Consider the following 20,668-nt stretch of genomic DNA (forward strand, 5'->3'; position numbering starts at 1 on the left):
GAGCGGGGGGGGGGGGAGTACAGCTGCACTATAGCAGTTATTAGGCTTTTAAGAATTGCTTTTGCCAAATGAGTCACCATGGTGGTCCCAAGGTTTTTTTTTAACCTATAGTGTGTTAAAGAAATGAAATTAAATGGATGGATTGCCCTTTATAAACATCTAAAAATAATGAACCTGCATGCTTGAGTTTCATATGTTAACATAGTATATGTTTTTTTAAAGATTAAAATGATAAATGTTCTCAAATTAGTGGAGAATTAAATTAAAGGTTGCAATGCAACCTCATTTTTATAATTTTTCAGGGGAAATATATCAAACAGTACATATTTTTGCAGTTATGTGCTCAAGTGTAAGGAAGAAAACAAAATTTAATTTAACCAAATTAATAATTTAGCAAGGACTTCTTGATTTCTGATTGATCCCATGAGAGGGATTTTCAAATTGTACTCAGAACACATTTCTCCCACTATAAGAGAAAATAATCAAACATATAATTGTTCAGTTATCTTATGTAATTCAAATTTCCAGATGTTTTCTGTTATCTAATTACATTTTACATATTTTATTAAGGTTGATGTACTCCATTATCAATATTTTTGTGTCTATCCACACCCCATCATCAACTCCTTTTTAAAGTAAATTTTATACTGAAATTAATACTTCCCATTTCAAACACTGCCAGTGTCAGATCTCAGAAATAATAACCTTTCAATAAAGAAACCAAATTCTCTCACACGATAATTTTTGTAAAAACATAAAACTCTTATTATACCATCAAAAATAATCTCCAAAATACTTTTCTGAATGTCCAAAGTTTAGTTTCCAGAGACTCAGCCCATTGTCTGTTCTTTCTTCAATGCATATTTTTATTGAATTTTTGTGCATTTTATACAAAACGTCTTAAACATCTTTACACCCCTCCCCCCATCCACACTTCCCTGTAGCCTTCCATGAGATTTCATGCATTCTATCAAGTATTTTAAGGCCTATCGAGTCAAGTTACTGCACCCAGAAATCTCTCAGTGCAAGTTCATTAACTGGAGTCTAGTCAGCCTATCTAGAGTTTCTCCTTTAAAGATCAACTCTCCCTCACCCAGTAGTAATCAGTTGCCAACTGTTCTTCAGCTAAGGTTCAGGTCTGCTACCCATTTCCCCAATTGTATGCTGGGTTTTGTCTGATTAAGTTTTCATGGGTCTTATGCATGCTGATATCATGGCTATAAGATCACATATGAAGAAGGTCCTGGGAGCCTGTAAGACTTGTTTCCTTATGGTCATGCACCTCTTCTCATGGCTCTTACAATCTTTCCACCCCATCTTCAACAATGGTCCCTGAGCCCTTGGTGAGTGAGATTAAATAAAGAAGTCCTGTCAAGGGACCCACACCCTGCAGACACTTATTCTCTACACATCGGTCAGTTGTGGCCCTTTGTGTTCATTGTACTCTGTTGCATGAGGAACTTTCATTGATGATTGATGAGAAATGAGATGCATTATTATTCTTTCTACCCCTTGTCCTACTATATTCCATGAGCCTTAGTTATAGAGGTTCCATTGTACATGTGCCACTTAGGGCTGGGCATCTCACAGACACTAATTCTCTGTGACCAATTGGGGAACTTTGTGATAGTCTTTGTTGCAAAAGAAGCTTCTTTGATGAGTGGTAACTGGCACACTTGTCTGTAAATATAAGAATCCATGTTTAGCATATAGTAAGAAATTACATTTATCTGGGGATGTGACAGCCTTAGAGTTTTCTCTAAGATCTATGATTGCTCCAGCCATGTGTATTTGGCTACGTTTACAGTGCTCCATGTGAATTTCCTCCCATTGAGCAGGATTTAAGTCCAATTAGGTAACCAGTATATTACTCCCAGGATAAAAGTGCCACTACTGCACCAATATAGTTTGCTTTTCAAGTCATTGTTATGGTTATAATCTTTAAAGCTGGGGTTGGACCATTGATTGATTTTTCTCCCATAGCAGCATGCATAGTGTCCTCCAAAACTATGGGAGTTAGTCTTCCAGATCAGTTCCAGCTCCATTGCTTCAAGTCCTACTTTCAAAGTATGTTTTGTCTTCAGCATTAGCGTCTTCCTATCAAGTTCCGGGAGATAATCAGGATTGTGATGATAGCCTGTGTAATTTTGGAGTCTTTTGGACTATCCTGACTAACAATTCAAAGCAGGTTTCTCCTGTATGGCATTGTTTCTTGTTATATAGCCTTCAACTATATATGTATTCAAGTACAGATACCATATATGTCATTTTGTAATAGATTTTTGAGCTAATACATTTCCCTCTAGTTTTTCACACCAGCTGAGAATTATTTAACTTTCCTCTTTCTCCATGTTTAACCCTCACTCTCCCTCCCAGATTAATCTATCTCCATTTTTCCTCTTTCCCCCTTGAAAATACCTGTCTCCTATGACATCCCTACTCTTGAGTTCCTTCTGCCCCTTTACCCGATAGTTCCTTGTATAATCCCCCCTTTCCCCTCCAGTTAAATGTCCCCATTGTACCCATTTCATCCTTGGTAACACCTGTCTCCTATTTCTCTCTCTTGGGCTCCTTGTTTCCCTTTTACTTCAATGGTTTCTATCCATTTTCTTAGATTTTGCATTTACCTCAGTATATATACTCACATATAAGGATTTCATACTAAGATGCACAAACAAGTGTGAACCATCCTCTATGATCTTTAATGTATATTTTATTGAGTGTTTGTGCATTTCATATTATAGACCTTAATCAAATTTAAAGCCCCTACTCCGTCTACATAAGACTGCAAAGTGCATGTCCCTGGATAGGACTCTTATATAAAACTGTGCCTGTCATCTATTCTTGAGTACTGGTTACTGTTAAAAACCAAGAAAGAACCAAAGATCATCCCTTATATCCATTCTCAGCATCCTATATTCTAGAAATAAGTAGTGAAAAAATAACTGGATTGGCTTACAATAATGTAGCTTGATGTGAAATGAAAAAAAAGCAATTAATGCCAAATAAGTCAGAAGATCTACTTTAAATAATAAAATCCTTAATTATTCTGGAAACTGATGACCAAAAATTTCTTAATTTTTAAATAATCAATATCTCAAAATGCATCACCATTGTGTTGTAGTGTTAGAAAGCTATGTAATTGCATCTTATCTCTATCTTTATTTTAAAGTATTTTCTTCATTATATTTGTTTTTATTTATTTATTTTTAATATTTTATTTATTATTTTCAAAAATGCTGTGTGACCAAGGATGACCCTGAATTCTCATACTCTCCTCCCTAGCCCAAGCCTATATCACCTGGATTTCTCTTTGGATTTTAATATAATATGAAAATAAATACTTTAATACAAGGATGAATTAACTAGGAGAGCTGATGGTTTTAGACACAGCAGAATTCATTCAGTCCTTAAACACATTTATTTATTTTTATGTGTATGAGTGCATTGCCTGCATGTGTGTAAGTGCACCCATGTTGCCATGCAATGCCCCTGGAGGTCAGAAGTCCAAACCCCCTAGAACTGGAGTTACGGATGATTGTTAGCCAGCATGTAGGTGCCTGGAATCGAAGCCAGGTCCTCTGCAAGAATAGCCACTGCTCTTACCCATTGGGTCATCACTCCAGCCACCTTATTTATTATTTTTATTTTATGTATATGAATGTATTGTCTGCATGTACTTAAGTGCACCTGTGCATTACAGAGGTCAGAAGAAGACATCAGATTCCCCTGGAACATGAGTTAAAGGCAGCTGTTAGTAACAACTGGAGCTACAGTCGGTTTTTAGCTGCCATGTAGGAGCTAGGTGTCAAACCCTCATCCTCTGCAAGAGCAGCCAGTGTTTTTAACCACTGAGCTATCTCTCCACCCCCTTATCTCTATCTTTATACAGAATATGTTACCTGAATTAATGTTGTAGGTCACAAGGAAGAAAGAGAAGACCTAAGATTTTACGTATTTATTTCATTTCTACTTGTGTAATCTACCTTGGAAAGCCAACAGTTTAAAGATATTAATTTATAATGTATAACACCTAGGAAACACGTAGCTACTTCTATTAACTATTGAATACTTCTTATACTTAAACCTTGACCACAGTTGTCTGCAATGTTAAAAAGCCCTGAAAATTTCAATAGAAAAGCAATACCTTAAATATAGTTATTGAATTGCTATAAATTATTTTAATATAAAGCTTATCTTCTGTATTAATTTCAAGTAGTTATTTGATGTATGTAAATTTTTCATTTCAAATCTTGGGTTTTTTTCCAACAGAAATATTGATATTGATAACAGAAATATGGACCAGCATGAAAATAAGGCATCTATAGGGAGCCACTGACATTTGGACCTAAAATTATATTCATGATTTTCCTCCAGAAGTCCTGAAATCTTTCCCTGACAAGATCAATGGGATTGTTATGATGGAGAAAGGAGAATATCAGCCACTATTAAGATTTTTCCTAAAGATTTTGCACATATCTCTTTGGTAGAATAAAGACTTTAATCTGTAAGGGATTAAAGAATGACATTAGCAAGCTACAACCTTACCTAAGAAGCTCAAAAATTTCCAAAAGTGCCTTGGGGGAGTGGGCTATGATGTAGATGTCCCTTGTATGACTGAGTACTCTGAAACCTTTTAATATATGTTGTGAATCTCTGTGTTGTCATCTACAAAAAGACATGCCTCTGATGAGGGTTGAAAGATGCACTGATCTATAGCTGTAATAAGTCCTTACGGGTCAGTTTAATGCTATGCTCATTTAGCAGAATAATAATGGTACATTTTCCTCTAGGGTTAATGATCTATCTAGCCACAGGTTCTTGGCCACAAAAATGGTGCCATGTATGGGTTCCAACTTGTGGAGCTGGCCTTAAATCCAATTATAAAGTGTTTTCTTACTCTCATAACATTTGTATCACTATTGTACCAGTGAGCATATCTTACCAGGACAGTCATCATTACAGTTCACAGAAGTCACAGCTGGATAACCTGATGGTTATTGTTCTCTTTGGGTAGCATGAATTGTCATAGAATATGGACAGAAAATTGTAAGAGTCAGAAGAGGTGGATGACTACAATGAAATAGAGTTTGCTAGAGAAAACAGTACAGCTGCAGATAAACTCATAACAGTTGTGCCAGGATGTACAACACCTGCACCAGCCCAAAGCCAGACAAAATCTCATGGAGAGAGAAAGTGGGCACAAAATCTAGATAACTGATAGCTGCTAAGAGAAGGAGAATCAGTTTTCTTTAATGGTGGTGTGACCACAGATAGACGGACCATGCTCCTGAGGATGGACCCACATCGAAGAATATTTGGGCTGCACAATTTGGAATCTGGGGTTTTTAAAAAGAAGAAAGGACCAAGTTGGAGGAGTAAGGAGATGGGGTAGACCTCAGAAGAGATGGGGAGAGGCACAAATATGATTTTAAAAAGGTATGGATACTCAGAGACATAGAAGTATTTTTTAATTGCTAAAAGAACAACAAGCAAACAAGGTCATTAAAACTTACACCTAAATATAAAATGTAAAACTATAGAAAACTAAAAATAAAGAGAGAAATTTGATGGAAGCTGAGAATGATGGACTTTATTTACCTTTGGAGATAAAATGATTAAAATGACACAAAGTGTTTCATCACAATCTATATAACTAAGAGAATAAGAGAGTGACATCTTTCATTTGATGAAAAGTGAAATAAAATATTTTACTCACAGTTTTACATATGCAAAAAAATCAAATTTGAGAAGATAAAAGGAAAATTTTCAGGCAAATAATAAATAAAGTAATTTATTGAGATTACCCCTATTATGTCAAGAGAAATTCTTCAGTCAGAAGAAATCAAAAGATGGCATAGCTTAGAAACTTGAGGGGACCAGAAAGATGTTGGATAAGGGTGCGCAGTACTAGGCCTGACCACCTGAATTCTATTGTTGGACTCCAAATAGTAGAGAGAGAGAACCAACTCCTACAAGTTGGTCTCTGGACTTAGTGCCTCGACTGCGAAGTGTGTATGTACGTGAGTGTCTACATGAAAACAGCTACACACAAAGAACAAATTTATTTAACTTACAAAAATATCAGTTGGAAATGGAATAAAAGATATTAAGTACTACTATTTATTGCATAAATGTGGGTATGCAAATCACTATTAATAAGATTATGTGTTTCTAGCTGTGAAACATCTTTTTAAATCTGTATGATGAGAAGTATTGCTTCTATAGGAATCAAAGTCTAACATTCATAACCAGATGTTTTAACCAATTTAAACCAAGAAATAAAACAGTTGTAAAACATCATAAGGTTTGCAGTGAATAAATGCCTAGCAGTTTAATAAAGTAGTGAATAATTAATACACATTACATAATTCTAAATACCACCACTAAAAATATTTCTTTTGTAATTGCTTGAGACATTTACAACCTGTTCTCAGCAGCCTGAAAGACCAAGGATTCAAATAAGGGAACGTCAAATAAATCACTTTTTTAAAATGTGAAACTAGAGTTGACAATTTTCTAAAACAAAACTGGCATCCTGCGATAAATAAAATGTAGACAGACAGGTCCATGAACAAACTTGTTCATACAAGTTACTTCAATACATCTGAAAGGGCCTAAAACAAAGTTAAAATGTTGCAATTTATGTTTTATCATATATTGTAAATATGTCACCAGAACTTTTTTAAGACTCAAAATTTCAATTTCAGGTTTTTTGAACATCTGATTGAGAGTATTTTTAATGTAATGTTGCTTCTTTAATGGACAGACTTACTTGAAGTATGACAGATTTTTGATTAATATAAAATAATTACCAAGAAACACAGTGCCAGACAGGAGAAACTCCCTTTGAGTTGTTGGTCGGGTTAATCCATGAGACTCCTGAAATAATACAACTATTTCCACAGGATTTGAATACCCCCAAAAACTCCGAAGACTAGCTCTCAGCATTTTAATTCTAGAGGATACAATACAAGCAGCTAAGGAAGGTAATCAAGCAATGGTCCACCTCCAACTTCAAAGCCTAATGATCACAACAATCCTTGGCACAACAAACTATAGCAGTGCAGTAGTGGCACTTTCATCTGGAAGATAATCAACAGCTATCTAATTGGAATTAAATTTCTCTCAGTGGCAGGGAATTCATGCCAAATACACAAGACTGGAGATGTCATAGATCCTAGAGAAAACCTTACATCTGTCATATCCCAACAACAAATGTGATTTCTTACTGTATGCTAAATATGAATCCTTATATTTTTAGACAAATACACCAACTGGTCACACAGAGAAAGTAAATGTCTGAGAGATGCCCAGTCCTAAGTGACACATTTACAGTGGAACTTCTACACCTAAGGCTTACGGAGCATAGCAGAATAGGGGGTAGAGAGACTGCTAATGCATCTCTCTACTCTCACCAGAGAAGCTTCCTCTTACAACAAAGTGTGAAGCACACAAAAGGCCACAACTGGTCAAGGTATAGAGAATAAGAGACTGCAGAGTGCATGCCCCTAATAAGACTCCTATATTAAGCTTCACTTACCCAAGGCTCAGAGACCATTGTGGAGGAGGGGGCAGAAAGATTATAAGAGCCAGGGTTGGTGAATGAAAATAAGGAAACAGAGGCTGTCAGGCCTCTGAGAACTTGCTCATATAAACTTCAACAATGGTGCCAGCATTCACAAGACCAATGCTGACTGAATCAGACAAAAACCCAGCACAAAACTATAGAAATGGGCAGCAGCCTACAATCTTAACCAAGGAACTATTGACAACTGATTGCTGCTGGGTGAAGGAAAGTTGATATTCTTAAGGGAGTGACAGACTCTAGATAGATGTACTAGGCTCCAGTGGATGAATTTGCACCTAGAGACATTGAGGTACAGAAGCTTGACCAGGCTTTGATAGGCTAAGGCTGAGACCTTAGATGGCAGCTTGAGAGGGTGGATTCTGACTTCCATTGATATATTGGCTCTGATTTCAGCAGATTGCCAGAGAGTGCTGAGTTCTGGCCTCCCTCTGGAAGAGGGACTTCCTGAGAACCCTGAGAATTCAGGGGACTGACTGACAGCACCCAAATCCTCTCTCCATATGGTGAAGAAAGCCTGAGTGTACCTGACTGGAATCTGAATTGGGCTTCTGTGGTAAAGCTGATCTGAAGCCATCAGTTTCCTCCAAATTAAACCTGAGAGAACCTGAACCCTGTATCAACCAGCTTTACATAACCAATAAGAAAGGATCTAGGAAACCCGGTAATACAAACAGAAGCATGTTTCAACTTAATTCTCATATCAAAATCATAAACAACAGAAGAAATTCACATGACAAAAACACAAAAGAATAAAAAAACAGAAAGCCAAAACACTATGTCCCCACCAAACCCCACTAATCCTGTAGAAGAGTTCTACAAGGAGAACCTCCTAGAGATAACTCAGGACACTGACTTTAAAATAACAATCATAAACATGATTAAGGAATTAAACACATTTAAAGAACACATGAACAAACAAATCAAAGAACCAAAGTGGTGTTGCTAGGCTGAGAGGTCAGCCAAAGTGTCTGGGGTGCAAAGACAGGGAATGGGACAGTACCCAGGCTAGGAGGAGAGAAGGGTGGGGGAGGTGGGAGGGTGAATGAGGCTGGAGGAGTCAAGGCACAGTGGGCGCTGATGGACTTATCCAGGAGAGAGGTGGGTTGTGCCACCCAGGGAAGCAGAGGAAGGTTAGCTCTCACCCAGAACTACCACCACTTACTGACCCTTTGCACCCAGACCAACCCAGTTCTTTCTTGAGGTCCCCAGGAGCTCTCTGGGCATGGACCTGCCCTCAAGTCCCTCAGCTTCCCTGGGCTGCACAACCTGCCAGCCTGTTTCCTGGACACCAGGGCTGACCTCAGGGCCCAGAACTACCACTGCTTCCTGATCTTTTGCATACAGACCAACCCAGTTCCTCCCTGTAGTCCCCAGGAACACTTGGGGCCTCTTTCCACCACCACCTTCCTTTGCATCCCTGGGTGGCACAGCCACCAGCTGCCCAGACCAGCATCTTTGTTGGGACCTACTCCCAGGGCAGTCCAAGCCCAAAATTCCTAAGGACAACATCTTTCCTGGAGAGATCCAGACCTTAGGAGAAAGCCTGATAGCAACTGATCCTCATCTGACTTGGGCCTCTGTGAGAACTCCTGAAGACAAAAGCAATTTGGCCACCCCAATACAAAATCAAAAGAAAGAAGCTGAAGTTTGGACAAACCAGCTTTTTATGCCCAAAAAGTAAACAACAAAGGCACATAAAGTTTACAAAAGAAAAAAAAAAAGCAGATCTAAACTTGAAGGCTTGAGTCTCATACAAGAATCAAAAACTACAAAAGAAATTCATACGTCAAAATCACAGAGAAAAAATAATAACATGAAAAAACAAAATAACATATCTCCACCAATTATCAACAGTCCTCTAGGAGAGTACAATGAGAATCCCCTAGAGATAATACACGACATGGAACTCGAAAGAACAATTATAAACAAGATAAAAGAAATCAGTGAATTTAAAGAACATACAAGCAAAGAAATCAAAGAACTGAAGGAAGATAGGACAAACTGCTGAATGAATTCAGAAAAGAGCTAGAAATATTGAAGAATACTCAGGATGAAATGAAGAAGGAAGTGAATAATTCAGAAAGCCAATTAGAAACAACAAGAGAAAGTCTCACCAATAAGATGAATGAAATGGAAAACAGAATATCAAGACTGGAAGATAAAGTGGATAAACTAGACCACTCAAGCAAAGATTATGAAAAATTTAAGAAAACACGAGAATGGAATATGCAGGAATTGGGTGATGCCATAAAAAGACCACACTTATGAATCATAGGCATACAAAAAGGAGAAGAATCTCAAGATAATGTTATGGACCAGATCTTCAACAGAATTGTGGAAGAAAATTTCCCAAAATTAAAGAAAGACATGCCCATACAAATACAAGAAGCATATAGAACACCAAATAGGACCAAAAAAGAAACTCTCCATGGCACATCATAATAAAAACACTAAACATACAGAACAAAGAGACAATACTGAAATCTGCAAAAGAAAAAACAAGTCACATATAGAGGAAAACCCAGTAGGATTACAGATGACATTTCAGTGAAAACTATGAAAGCCAGAAGAGCCTGGACCAAAGTATTACCAGTTTTAAATGACCACAGATGCCAACCCAGACTTCTATACCCAGCCAAAATATCTATTATATAGACAAAGGGGAAAGAAAAATCTTCCATGACATAAATAGGCTGAAGGGATTCATGGCCACAAAACCAGCCCTTCAGAGAGTTCTGGAAGCAATTAAAGATGTGAAGAAGGGAATGACTTCATCCAAGGGGTTGCAGAAAGAAATTCAATAAAGGTATAACTATGGAAAAGTACAGCTATATCAAATATGTGAACAGAAATAAAAATGACAGAATTCAATGCACATCTTTCATTAATAACTTTAAATATCAACATATTGAACTCCCCAGTAAAAAGACACAGACTAGGCAAATGGATTAAGAAACAAAACCCATCTTTTTGTTCTCTGTAAGAAACTCATCTCACTTTCAAGGACAGGCACTACCTTAAGGTGAAAGGATGGAAAAAAAAAAAAAAACTAAGCGAATGGTACTAAGAAAAAAGCAGGGGTTGCAATTCTAATATCCGACAAAATTGACTTAAAACTAAAACTAATCAGAAGAGATAAAAAGGGCCACTTCATTCTGATGAAAGGAATAATAAACCAAGAAGATATTGCAATCATGAACATATATTCACCAAACTCTAGTGCACCCAACTTCATAAAAACAATACTACAGATTAATCCCAACTCAATAGTATAGGACTTCAATACTCAGCTGTCTCCATTAGATAGGTCAACAGGGCAGAGAGCTAATAGAGAGACATCTGAATTAAACAACTCCATACTACCGAGTATTCTACCCAAGCACCAAAGGATATACTTTCTATTCAGCACCCCATGGAACCTTCTCCAAAATTGACCATATACTGGGGCACTAAACAAACCGCAACAAATACAAAAAATCTGAAATAATCCTACGCATTCTATCAGAGCACAATGCAATAAAGCTTACAATCAAAACCAGAAGAAGCCCTAATCACCACCTGAACACATGGAGATTAAACAGCACACTCCTGTATGATGAATGGGTAAAAAGAGGAATTAAGAAAGAAATAAAAGTATTCTTGGAACTAAACGAAAAGGACAATACAACACAACAAAACCTCTGAGACATGCTGAAAACTGTCCTTAGAGGGAAGTTTATAGTTCTAAAAGCCTACATTAAAAAATTGGAAAGAACACAAATAAATGACTTAACACTGCAACTCAAAACACTTGAAAAGCAACAATAAATTAAATCCAAACCCAGCAGACAAGAAGAAATAACAAAAATCAGAGCAGAAATTAATGAAATCGAAACAAAGAAAACAACACAAAGAATCAATGAATCCAACAGGTGGTTCTTTAAAAATATAGACAAGATTGACAGACTGCTAGCCCAGTTAACCAAAAGAAAGAGCACCTCAGAATCAGAGATGAAAGGGGAAACATCACAACAGATAAGAGAAAGATACAGAACATTATGAGGGAATACTTTAAAAACCTGTATGCTACTAAATTTGAAAACCTAAAAGAAATGGATGGATATCTAAAGAGATGGGAACCACCAAAACCAAACCAAGAAGAGATTAACAGCTTAAACAGACCCATAATACGTAAGGAAGTTGAAACAGTAATACAAAACTCCCAACAAAAAAAGCCCAGGACCAGATGGATTTACAGCAGAATTAGATTTACAGTAGAATTCAACCACACATTTAAAGAAGATCTACATCCAATACTACTTAATTTATTCAAAAAGCTAGAAATGGAAGGAGAAGTTCCAAATTCCTTCTATGAAGCCAGCATCACTCTAATACCAAAGCCAGGTAAAGATACAACCAAAAAAGAAAACTATAGACCCATATCCTTAATGAACATAGATGCAAAAATTCTCAACAAGATACTTGCAAACCACATACATACATACATCAAAAAGATCATCTACCATGATCAAGTTGGCTTTATTCCAGAGAGCAGGGATGGTTCAATATAAGTAAGTCAAAAAACATAATAAAGCATATAAATGGGCTCAAAGACAAGAACCACATGCTCATCCCAATAGATGCAGAGAAGGCCTTTGACAAACTTCAACATGTATTTATGTTCAAAGTTCTAGAGGGAACTGGACTAGAGGGAATTGCAAGAGCAATAAGATAAGAGCAAGAAATTAAAGGAATAATAATTGGAAAAGAAGGGATGAAATTATGTCTTTTTGCAGATATTATATCTAAGAGATGCCAAAATTTCCAACAGAAAACACCTAGAAATTATTAACATTTTCAGGAAAGTGGCAGTTTACAAAATAAACCTTAAAAAGTCCATAGCCTTTCTATATAGCAATAGCAACCAATCAGAGAAAGAGTACATGGAAACATTCCCCTTCAAAATAGCTGCAAATAAAATAAAATAAAATATCTCAGAATAAACCTGAATAAAGACATTAAAGACCTCTACAATGAAAATGTTAAATCTTTAAAGAAAGAGATTGAGGAAGACATCAGAAGATGGAAGGACTTCCCATGCTCGTGGATTGGAAGAATTAATATTATGAAAATGACCATTCTACCAAAAGCTATTTATAGATTCAATGCAATGCTACTCAAAATCCCCATAATATTTTTAACAAAATTAGAAAAAAAACATCCTAATATTCATATGGAAACACAAAAAGCATTGGATAGCCAAAGCAACCCTGATCACTAAGAGCAATGCCAATGGGATTACTATACCAGATTTTAAACTGTATTACAGAGCTATAGTCATAGAAATCAACATGGTACTGGTACAAAAATAGACCCATAGATCTTGGAACAAAATTGAAGACCCAAATATGAGTAAATGTAATTTCATCCACCTGATATTTGAAAAAGGGGACAAGAACATTAGCTGGAGGAAAGACAGCATGTTCAGCAAATGGTGCTTGCAAAACTGGATCTCCAGCTGTAGAAGAACTAAACCCCTATCTTTCACCTTGCACAAAATTGAATTCAGAATGGATCAAAGACCTCAATGTGAAGCCTGAAACTCTGAAACTGTTAGAAGAAAATGTTGGCAAAAACCTATAGAATATAGGTATAGGAAAGGATTTTCTAAACCTGACATCAATTGCTCAGGAAACGAGGTCAAGAACCAACAAATGGGAGCTCACTAAACTAAAAAGCTTCTGTACATCAAAGGAGGCAACCAGAGAAGTGAAGAGAATGCCCACAGAATGGGAGAAAATCTTCAACAGCGACACATCTGACAGAGATTTAACTTCCAGATTATATAAGGAACTCAAAATCAGAGACTCAAGAAAGTAACCTAATTAAAAGATGGGCTAAGAAGCTAAACAGAGAGTCTCAAAAGAAGAAGTAAAAATGGCTAAAAAGCATCTTAAAAGATGTTCGCCATCACTAGTAATCATGGAAATGCAAATTAAAACCACTTTAAGATTTCATCTTACCCCATTCAGACTTGCTGAGATCAAGAGAACAATGATACCAAATGTTGGAGAGGATGTGGGGAAAGGAGAACACTAATCCACTACTGGTAGGGATGCAAACTTGTTCAACTCCTATGGAAAGCAGTGTGGAGCACTCTTTAAAAACTACAAATGAACCTACCATTTGACCCAGTTATACCACTTCTTGGCATATACCCAAAGAACTCATCCTATTGCAGAGACACTTGTACATCCATGCTTGTTGCTGCTCTTTTCACAATACCTAAGAGATGGAAGCAACCTAAGTGTCCCTCAACCGATGAGTGGATACTGAAAATGTGGTTCATTTATATGATGGAATTTTACTCAGCAGTAAAGAAAGATGAAATCATGAAATTTTCAGGTAAATGGATGGAACTATTTGAAATTGTTATACTAAGTGAAGTTACATATACTCAGAAAAAAAAAATCTATGTGTGTTCTCTCTCATATGTAGATCCTAGAAACAAATCCCCATAAGTGAGTATGTATCCAGATATAACTACAGGAACCAGGATAATGGAAAGGAACCATGGAGGTAAAGGAAAAGAAAAAATCTATGTGTGTTCCCTCTCATATGTAGATCCTAGAAACAAATCCCCATAAGTGAGTATGTATCCAGATATAACTACAGGAACCAGGATAATGGAAAGGAACCATGGAGGTAAAGGAAAAGAAAGAACCTGAAAAAGAACAGTAGGAAACAGGTGTTAATGAGGGAGATATGGAAAAAAATTGGGTTAGTTTAAGGGCAGGAGAGAGAAGGGTACATAAGGAACCTAGGGGATAAAGGGGAAGAAAGAGCTCAAAAGAGGTAGGACCATAGGAGAAGGGTACTATTAAGGGAGAAAGAGGAAAAATGGAGTCACTTTGATTGCGGAAACCATGATGGAGTGGTTAGAGAAAGCAAGAGATAAATAATACCTAGCTAGTTTTAAAACAAGAGGGAACCATATTAGTCAAACAACCTACTGACAAATTTTATATGCAAGATCAAGAAATATATGTCTAGGCAAGGTTTATCTGAGAAAAACTGGTCTTTGTCCAAGATTTATCTACATGGCACACAGTAATTAAAAGTACCAGATTAGTGGAACTAACCTTCTTGGATGATAATAGACATACTTTGAGGTATATATTAATTTGTTCAGAGGGACATAAAGGACAATTTTTGCTCCTTGACCTCCTAGGTCGAATAGTTTCAGGGGACTCTGAGCATCTCTTAAAATTTACTGTAATTGTGGTGGGTCACCTGTTCTCTTGGTCAAGGAGGCTGTGGAGACTTTGTGAAATGGACTTGAACCAGTGTCCAGTCTATAAAGAGGAGGGTCAATACAGAGGAAACATTTCCTCAATGATTCCAAGCGAAGCCAGCCATGCTTGAGCAGTACCCTTGACTTATCTTCACATAGGCAGAACTGGTAAAAGAAAGGAGCCAGGGGCTCTTCCCAAGCCCATGTGACCCCTCAGGAACCGATCCGCAAACTACCTTAAGAATAAAAATAAATTGGTTTAGCTGGGCCAACTGTCTGCACTACCTTAAGGTAAAAGGATGGAAAAGAATATTCCAAGCAAATGGCACTAAGAAATAAGCAAGGGTTGCAATTCTAATATCTGACAAAATAGGCCTAATAAAACTAATCAGAAGTGATAAGGAGGGGCATTACATTCTGATCAAAGGAATAATTAACTAGGAAGATAGTACAATCCTTAACATATATGCACCAAACTCTGGTGCACCCAAATTCATAAAAACAACACTGCAGGACCTAAAGACACAGATTAACCCCAACTCAGTAATAGTAGGGAACTTCAGTACCCCAATGTTCCCATTAGATACGACAACTAGACAAAGAATAAACAGAGAGACATCTGAATTAAAAGATGCCATACTTCAAATGGACCTAACGGACATCTTTCAAATATTCTATCCAAGCACCAAAGACCACACGCTCTACTCAGCAGCCCATGGAACTTTTTCAAAACTTGACCACATACTGGGCCATAAAACAAACCTCAACAAATAAAAAAATTGAAGTAATTCCATGAATTCTATTGGACCACAATTTAATAAAGCTCAAAATCAACACTGGACAAAGCCCTAGTCACTATATGAACTCGTGGTGATTGAGCAACACACTACTAAACAATGGGTAGGTCAAAGGACAAAGTAAGAAATAAAAGAATTCTTGGAATTCAACAAAACGGACAATACAACACAACACGACCTCTGGGACACTTTAAAAGCAGTCCTAACAGGTAAGTTTAAGCTCTAAGTGCCTATATTAAAAAATTAGAAAGCACCCAAATAAATGACCTAACACTGCAACTTGATACACTTTGAAAGGCAAGAACAAATGTAACCCAAACTCAGCAGAAATAACAAAAATCAGATCAGAAATTCATGATATAGAAACAAAGAAAACAGTACAAAGAATCAATGGATCTAAGAGCTGGTTCTTTGAAAAACTAAACAAGACAGAAAAACCCTTAGCCCGGTTTACCAAAAGAAAGCGCAAATCCAAATCAACAAAATCACCCAAAATATGCAGACCATTATAAGGGAGTATTTTAAAAACATATATGCTACTAAATTTGATAATCTAAAAGAAATAAATGGATATCTAAAATCATGGGAACCACCAACGTTAAACCAAGAAGAGATCAACAGTTTAATCAGACCCATAACATATAAGGAAATTGTAATAGAAAGCCTCCCAACTAATAAAAGCCCATTCCCAGATGGATTTACAGCAGAATTTTACCGAATTTAGAGAAGACCTCCAACCAATACTATTTAAATTATTCAAAAAAAAAATAGAAACAGAGAGAGAACTCCCAAATTCCTTCTATAAACCCAGCATTACTCTAATCACCAAACCGGGTAAAGACACAACCAAAAAAGAAAACCATAGACCCATATCCTTATAGAACATAAATGCAAAATTTCTCAACAAAATATTTGCAAACTGCATACAGACACATATTAAAATGATCATTCACCATGATCAAGTAGGGTTGATCCCAGAGATGCAGGGATGGTTCAATATATGCAAGTCAATGAACGTCATTAATCATAGAAATGGACTCAAAGACAAAAAAAAATTGTCATCTCAAAAACATGCAGAAAAGGCTTTTGACAAAATTCAGGATGGATTTATGTTCAAAGTCCTAGAGGGGATTGGACTGCAGGGAACATACCTCAACATAATTAAAGCTATGTACAACAAACCCACAGCCAACATCATTCTAAACCAAGAAAAACTGGAAGCATTCCCATTAAAATCAGGAACCAGACAAGGATGTACATTATCTCCACTCCTTTCAAATAGTGCCTGAAACTCTTGCTAGAGCAATAAGACAGGAGAAACAAACTAAAGGAGTACTAATTGGAAGAGAAGGAGGTCAAACTATCTCTTTTTGGAGATGATATGATACTATACGTAAGAGATCTCAAAAGTTCCATCAGAAAACTCCTAGAACTGATCAACACTTTCAATATAGTGGCAGTATAAAATCAATCTACAAAAATCAGTAGCCTTTCTATATACCAATAACAACTAATTGGAGAAAGAGTACAGGGAAAAGTTCCCATTCACAATTGGTGCAAAAAAATAAAATATCTTGGAATAAATCTAACCAGAGACACCAAAGAGCTCCACAATGAAAATTTTAATCGTTAAAGAGTTTGAGGAAGATTCCAGGGGTTGGAAGGACCTCCCATGCTCAGGGATTAGAAGAATCAATATTGTGAAAATGACCATCCTACCAATCAAAATCCCCATGACATAATTCACAGAATTAGAAAAAAAGTCCTTAGATTTGTATGGTCCTTAAATTTGGCCTTTGGAACAGAGTATGTTGCTAACAGGCCCAAAGACATTCTGACTTTGAGCCAAGAAACTGGCTACATTTCTTTGGGGTCTTTTTACCCTAAATGCCTAGCCAATTCCTACCTCCTATTCTTATCGTGTCATCCTCTGAAGGGGTTACCCAAATTACCAGTAGGGAATAGGGAAGCAGACTGCTCTGGCTTCTTCCATGCTGGACAGGGACACAAGGTGAGGCAATTGGAGTACCTGTTCAGTGGGTCTATCTAAAAGACTTCCAAATTGCACAATTTTTGTCTCCAAGGGGAGAAGAAAGTCCTTGAAACATGAACAGGAGATGTGAGGTAGAAGTAAAGGCAAGAGTAATTAGACATTTTATTTCTTAACATCTATAAGAAGAGACTTCGGCTAAAGCTTTGGAAATCACAGATTTATCAACTTAGAAATCCAAGAAAATAACTTACTTAAATATTTTTTCTTTCACAGGAAGAAGCTTATGACTTATAAATTTATGATCTATAAATTTATTTAAAATTTATGTCACTACTGGTTCCTATAAATTACATGACAAATAAGTCTGAAGCAAATATGGCATTATCTTAAGGTGTTGAAGGGCGACACTACTACTTTAACAACTATCAACTATAGAAATTAAAAGAAGCCTACACTTGCCACCAAAGGTACAGATTCCTTATATGGTAGCTCTGAGTTAAAACTTTAAAAAATGAATTTTGATTTGCCTAAGTTGTGAACTACTTTAAGCCTAATGACAGTCTGGGTTATCACCTCTGGTTTGTTGCATCCTCATTCCCTTTAATGTCATATTATATTTCATGTGTCTGTATTTTGCCCTTCAGTGCCTTTTATCTGTCATTCTTTTGATCTGAGTATGTGCTTTATTCTTTATACTTCAAATGGGGTAATTTTGACAATCTTTTTGTTCCTTCTTACATATCTTTACTATAATTTTGTTCTGTAAGTTAAAGAAAAAGTTTTTTTTAATTTTACCATTTCTTGCTTTTTGAAATGTTTTTATTAGCATATATTAGTTTATATAACGAGTTTCATTATGATTTTTTTCACTCATGTACAGAATTTATTTCTATCATACACACCACCTAAATTGCTTCTGTCCCATCTCCTGATCCCCTTTTACTTCTCAACTATCATCCCTTCTATTTCATTGTTACTTTTTGGTGAGGTGACCTTATGGGGTCAATTAGTAATGTTTTTAGGAACATAGATGAGGATGATTTTACAGAAGCATGAGTACCTTAGTAGTGTATACATCACTAAATAAAATATCTCCTTACACCATCAACTATTAATGACATATAAATCCTCAGAGGCACGAGCCCATCCCTGCTCTATGAACTGATGTTGATGGGCCCAATCTTGTGTTCCCATGCCACTGCCACCTCCCCACCTCATTCATGATGTTCCATGATGCCATGGAGTGATGATATAGAGGTTTATTCATGGCTGAGCATCCAACAGTCACTTGTTCTCAGTACTTTGACCAATTAGAAGTCTCTGAAGTTGCTGTTGACCACTACAAAAAGCCTCTGATCAAAGCTGACAGCACTAATCAATGGGCATTGACAGTTATTTAGAAGACTTCAAAAGGCAGCATCCTGTCCGTTTTGCAAAACAACAGTAGAACACTTTTAAAAATAATTCTCCTGCTTTGGAAAATTAATTTATTTCTTTTCAAAAGCATACTTGTCTGATATTTTGGTTGTGAGCCTGAGCCTCTAACCAGCTCTCAGCACATTTGTCTAATATTTTTAAGAAGACATCTGCTTTCTTTGTTTAAATGATTAAAAACTATTTCCATTTTCATATTTACTTGAAAATTGTAGTACTAAATTTTGGAAGTCACTCATAGAGTACAAAACTGGGTTTATTTATAAAATATCTGATATATTTAGGTTTAATTGGACCAAATAATCTCTTCTTATGCATTACCACTGTATTGTGATTCAACCTAACAAATTATGACTCTTTCTGCATGTTATCTCCTACCGTTGAGATATTTATGCCTTATATTTGGGATGACGAACATTTTAAAAATATTGAATGCTTTCTCCTTGATGCTACATACATTTTACACCTTTTTCTAGAATGTGATTACCCAGAGATGAACATTTAATTCCTTTAACTATTAATTCTAGTATTTCATCTATGAATAATGATCACTTTTACTGGAATTCTTGAAACTTTAATATATAATTATTACTTCCTAATTCACAAAGAAAACACAGGTGTTTTAAAAAATGTATTTTATTTATTATTTTTATTTTATGCATATGAGTGCTTTGCCTGCATATATGTGATTGCACCGCAGGGCCCAGAGGAGCATAGCAGATCCCTTGGAACTGGAGTTATTGATGGTGGTTAGCTGTCATGTGGGTGCCAGGACACAAACCCCAAGGCCCTAGAAAAACAGCCAGTGCTCTTAACTACTGAGCCATCACTCCAGCCCCAATGCAAGTGTTTTGAGATGGCTTATTTCTGTCTATAATGATTATTTTTATTCTATGTTCATAATCAACATCAATTAATGTATTACTATTACCTTTTAAATATGTTTATTCATATTTTACTATTTTTTTCATTCATTCTTGCTTCTCAATAATGCTATTTTCAAGATCTGAATTTCTCATTCTTTTGAAAATCCCTTTATGGAGTTTTCCTACTGACATATTTTTCATTATGAAAAACAACAAAAACACTACTATTTTAGATTTATTCTTGGCTTCAGTCATGTATTTGAAATTTGTGTTGGTCAACACTTGGATCTTCCTCCATAGATGGTCTCACATCACTTCCTATTCATCATTTCTCCTTAACAAAGTGATAATAATTTCCCTACTGTATGGAGGTAGAAGTTAGGTCATTTTATGGCTTAGATGCCAGACTTCACTCAGTTTCCTCTTCCAAGGTTTTTCCAGGCTCACATTGTAAAGAATTAATCCTAGTGATTAAAAACTGGTATTTCTCTTATTCAATCTATAATTTCTCATTAGGTTTAAATTTAAAAATCTTTTTTTTCTGAATTATAAATTGACAATGTAGCAATACTTTTGTTATTCATTATTTTTCTTACAATGAACTTTGTTATTGGATTGCTTTTGTGGCTATTAGAAAAATTTGAATAGAGTTTCTTCAGCAAGTATTCAATTTACTGAAGAATAAAGTTTATAAAAAGACTTTCTGCTCTACCC

The sequence above is a fragment of the Nannospalax galili genome, unplaced genomic scaffold, assembly GCF_000622305.1.
Source record: "Nannospalax galili isolate Female #2095 unplaced genomic scaffold, S.galili_v1.0 scaffold461, whole genome shotgun sequence".
Taxonomy (NCBI): domain Eukaryota; kingdom Metazoa; phylum Chordata; class Mammalia; order Rodentia; family Spalacidae; genus Nannospalax; species Nannospalax galili.